The following is a 5,462-nucleotide window of genomic DNA, read 5'->3' on the forward strand; positions in this document are numbered from 1 at the left end:
TTTTAGCTCCAATAATCTACATATGTTCTAAGGTCCTTCCTAGGACTGACATTCTGTATTCTAACATCCTGCTTTCTGGGACCCTGTTCATTTCTAATGGTCTTTGTCCCTGGCTTCTTCCTGTATGGACATTCCCTGTTCTAAGGGCCCTTCCAAGCCCAACATTCTATACATGAAGAGCCCTTTCTGACATCCCTGAGCTCCGATAGTCTGTGACTCCACATTTTGTTCCTTTGTGCTCTAAATGAATAACAGTCCTTACTATTTTCCTGATACACATTGCCGCCAACATCTCCCCTCCTTTTGGTGAAAGGGACCTTGGAAACAGATTTGGAAGGGGCTCCTTCTCCAACTGGTTCTTTCCACTTTCCTGCCTGAAGCTGTTTGCCTGTGGATCTGCCCACCCTAGTCTTTTCTTGCAGCAGAGTGTTTGGTTCCTTGGTTACAGAAATCAATTCTCGAGAGTCTAAGTTCCTTGAGGGCTGCTGGGAGGTCTCGTCGTGCTAATTTGAGACTGCTTGTTCTGCACTGCCAGTCTTGCAGCTGCTGCTAGTTCCTCTTTGTTATTTTGGAGGTACAATAACATCAGGTCCAGTCTACAGCACCTTGATTTCAGAGCGGAGCACTGGAGTAAATAGAACCCTGAGTCTCAGAGTCAATCTGACCTCACCACTCCTAGAGGTGTGACCATCGGGAAAGCAAGCTGTTTAACTTCTGGGAGGCTCAGTTTCCTGATCTGTAAAATGGAGATAATAATGCTTTCCTTCATAGGGATATGGGGAGGTCTAAATTAGCTACTTTGCAAACCTTAAAGCGTTATATGAGGGACAGCTATTTTTACTATTGTTGTTTTAAACTGTTATTTGTGGAGAGGCAGTTCAGAGTAGCAAAAAGAGCCTCAGATTCTGATTCCAAAAATCTAGATTTCAAAGTCTGGTTTCCCTTTCAGTCACTTACTAGCTATATGACCTTGGGCAAATCTCTTGACCTTTTGGAGGATAAGTTTTCTCATATGTAAAATAAAGACTATGGGTGCTCTGCTTACTCCATGGTACCGTTGTAAAGGCCTTGTGAGATGGTGTATGTAAAGGGCTTTGTAATGATAAAGTGCTTTATAACTAAGCTTGAAATCCAAAAATTCAGGTCACCAGACATTCCTCCAACACCTACAAGACTAGAGCTGTGTTATCACCATCATCATCATCATCATCATTTTTTAGAGAGAGTTAGAGTTAAGTGACTTGCCCAGGGTCACATAGCTGAGATGGAATTGGAACTCAAGTCCTCCTAACTCCAGGGCTGGTGCTTGGTGCAGTATGGTGCCACCTAGCTGCTGCTGATCTTAATAGCCCTTTCAGCTCTCATGTTCAAGTTCCTTCCAGCAGTGACATTTGGGGATTCCAGGATTCCTCCTTGACATCTCCGAAACCCCACTGTGTAAGGCCAAATGTTCCCCTTCTGGTCCTGGGGGCACTCCTGGCTAATTCAGCGTGATGTAAGCTAGCATAAGAACTTACCAATGGAATGAGAAGGATTGTGCTGATGTTGTAGTGTCGAGTTGTTTTTCAGACTTGTCTGACTCTTCATGACCCCATTTGGGGTTTCTCTTGGTAAAGATACTGAAGTGGTTTGCCATTTCCTTCTCCAGCTCATTTTATAGATGAGGTAAATGAGGTCAAGTGGCTTGCCCGGGATCATACGCAGCTAGTAAGTGTCTGGGGCTGGATTTGAAAAAAAAGCCTGTTTTTTTCTCCCTTGGGATTTTTGCCAGTTCATCTTGTTAGAAGTATTTCGAATTTAAAGCAGGATCATTAGTTAATATAATGCTTGAGCAGTTGCAATTCAAAATGGTCACTCTGAGGCAAACCATTCCTGAACCTAGGGGTTATGTTTGTCATACCCAAGATATAGACTTGTATGGGATCAGGTCCAGTCTTGGGGCTGACCCCCATGTAGAGTTCGAAAGCATGTGACTGCTGTTTTTAAAACTTTTTAAAAGCTATGTGAATGAGAGTTGAAATGCACCATCCAGGGGAGATGGTCAGCTGTACAGTAGAAGGCTCACTCAGCATCTAGCAGGAAACAATTCACTGATATCACCAGAAGATTTCAGCCTCTCTGCAGTTTGGAGATGAGTCAGTCACCCCAGTCACACCCACACCATGATCATGGCAGCTTTTGATGTGTTTCTCTTGCTGTGTTTTGTTGAAAAAAAAATCTTCATCTTGTATGTTCCATGTTTCTTTCCAGGTCATGGATGTTTTCTCCATGTATGTTCTTTCCACATGCTCCTGTGACAAACTGTGGAAAAACAGACCTCCAGGTATGCATGGGAACATGTCATTACTTTATTTTCTATACTGTTAGATTAAATACCTTTTGGGGTTTTTTGGGGGAGGGATGGTATGCCATTGTAAGCCATAGGAATCCTCATTTGGATGTCACATTAGATGGTCTGTAAGGCTCTTTCTAGTTCTAAATTTCCAATCTTGTGATAAACTGTTGAACACCCAGGATCCCAGTGGAGGGAGACCAAGGATTTCCTCTTTGATTATGATGATAACTCAAACTCCCATAGCACTTTAAGGTTTACAGAACACTTTCTTCAAAATTGTGATGGAGAATCACGATTATTAGTACTCCTGTTCCAAAGAGGAAGAGGAACATGAAGAGGCTAAGCTGGTGAGGATCACAGATGGGCCTGGACTCCAGGTTTGCAGACTCCAAGTGCATGAAATCCCTTCCCATGAATACTGATGAAAGGTTCTGCACATAGAATTTTGTACTGCAAGGTACCTTAGACCAGAAGATTGTCAAAAAGAGCCTAAAAGGGACCTTACTGACATCAAGTTTTGCCCCTCCGATTTGCAAATAAGAAAACTGAGGTCCATGGAGTTAAGTGACTGACTCATGATTACCTCACAGTGGTGGTAGTCTTTTAAATAATGTCTCTACTTATTTTGATCATAATTAATAATGATAGAATTTCGCAGAAAGAGCTGATTGTTCCAGTTTCTTCAAATTTTGTAGTCTGCAAGATTTGCACATTATGTTGTCCTGGGGCAGACTATTCTTGAACCTAGAGGTCATATTTGTAATACCCAAGATATGGGTTCACACAGATCGGGCCCAATCTTGGGACTATTCCAGAAGATTATTATGCTCTTTGGTTTATTATGAGCCTGAAGAATTTTCTTTAGGGAATTTCTGGTTATAGCTCATATATAGCTCATATATAGCTCATGTTGAGGTTTCCACAAAAGTGGGTAGCCAGGTCCCTAACTTCCATACAAGAAATCAAGATAAATCATTTTATCAGCTAGATAGCCTTGATTCAACCCCAGAGAAAACACAGCAAGTACAAAGCACCCGTGCAGGCTGACTGGAGCATCCACTAATACAGAAAATGAACCCTGGGATTCAAACAATAGCCCATAAAGGATCAACAAGGCTCTTCTCATTCTCTGGTGGGTCCCAGTTTTTCCACAGGGTCCTAAATCCTTCCATATAATGGTTTAAATTCTTCTCTAAGAGGAATTGAACAGAAGGGCTCCCAGTGTGGGCAGCTCTCTGACCTTGGAGGGAGTCTCTTTTGTGCAGGGTCCTTACAATCCCCCCCAATGTGGGCCACCTCTCATTTGGAATCGCTAAACACTGGTGCTGTTGGCCTGGCAGTGCCACGTCCCTCCTTCTCCTGGATCTGAGCATTCAGGCCGCTCCAAGGCAGGAACTGTTAGCATTGAGCACAGTGTGTCTTGTGTATAGTAGGCATTTAGCATTTGAGAATGAAATGGGATTGAATTGAATGCATCTGCCAAAACTTATGCTTCCCTGTAGTAGCCTTTGGAAACTCAAGGATGCTTCCACCCTGGGCTGGAGCATAGGACTTGGTGAATTTCCCCAGAAGCCTAAGTTAAGGGGATCTTGGCCTGGCTTGTGCTTTGTTAAAGACAACCAGGCTCAGTGGGAGACCAGCTCAGGAGTTAAACCTGTCCTACATATTCAGGTTAAAGTTCTTCCTGTTTAAGCAATGGAGGGATCACATTCCCAAATAACTCAGAGATGTTGTCTTACAAAGTCATTCAACAAATATACGGACTCCAGCTTAGTCAAGTGTCCGCTTCAAGGACTGGTTTATACTCCAGGAACAGGAACTCACTTAAATACTTCCAATGATCTATTATCTCATCAGTGATGGCAGACCAGACCCAGACTGCAACTCTTTTAGGCTTTCCTACACTATCTCCTGACAATAATAAGAGCGGACATTTACATTTATGGTCTTCCTGGCATTTTGCCCGAGTTTTCTCCATTTGAACCTCCCAGCATCCCTGTGAGGTAGAAACCTGAGGTGTTACTGCTTTACCCACTTCTCTCTCAGTTCTGTTGGACAGCTTCCTCCTGGTCTAACTTACTGCTTCTTTATCCACGTCAGGCCCACTGTGTTCTGCTCTGGGGCATCTTCTATTTTGGGGCTACATCATCCCTGTCACTCTCCACAGACACTTCTCTTCTCTCCTGTAAGCCCTTCGACCTCCTCCTTTACTCTTTCTCTCTCTCTCTCTCTCTCTCTCTCTCTCTCTCTCTCTCTCTCTCTCTCTCTCTCTCTCTCTCTCTCTCGTCTGAGGACCTTGTCTTCTACTTTACTAAAAAAAAACCACCAAAAAACCAATATGAGGTCCTGTGTCTCTCATTCTCTTTATCTCAAAGCCCCTTGATCTCATCTCCTGCCTCTCCTCCTTCCCCCCAGGTTCAAACAAAAAGGGGGCTTTTTTCCTGGGTCTCTTTGATTCTATCCCCTCCTGTCTTCTCCAAAAGATTGTATCCTCAACCATCTTTCCTTCTCTTTCAAATCTTTCCAGCCTCTTCCTGGAAACTAGTTTCTTCCCTACTGACTTCACACATTCCCAGGTCAACCAATCAATCAACTTCTAAACTGGGCTAAGTGGTAGGTAAACAAAAAGAGATCAAAGATAGGCCCTGTCCTCATGGAGTTTACACAGTCTAGTCTAATGGGGCAGACAAAGTGCAAACAAATATATACAAAACAAGCCATATAGAGGATAAATAGGACATAATTAACAGATGGAAAGTGTTAAGAGTTTAGAGAGATTGGAAAAGGCCTCCTGTAAAAGATGAGATTTCAATTGGTACTTAAAGAAGGTCAGTAGGAGAAGTTGAGGAGAAAGAACATTCCAGGCATGGGGGGTGGAGGTAGGGGAAAGACGGAGAAAATGCCTAGAGGTGAAAGGGCATGGAATTAGGGTGGGGGTGGACAGAGAGATAGAGAAACAGAGACAGAAAGAGACAGAGAGACATAGAGAGAAGCGAAAGGAGACAGATACACACAGAGAAACGGAGAGAGAAAAGAGGAGATTGTCCTGTCTAAATAAATGTTCACTAGACCCTACCAACCCCCCAAGCCATGATTCTCTATTTCTCTTCTCTTTTTCAAACTCCTT

The sequence above is a fragment of the Notamacropus eugenii genome, chromosome 5, assembly GCF_028372415.1.
Source record: "Notamacropus eugenii isolate mMacEug1 chromosome 5, mMacEug1.pri_v2, whole genome shotgun sequence".
Classification (NCBI taxonomy): Eukaryota; Metazoa; Chordata; class Mammalia; order Diprotodontia; family Macropodidae; genus Notamacropus; species Notamacropus eugenii.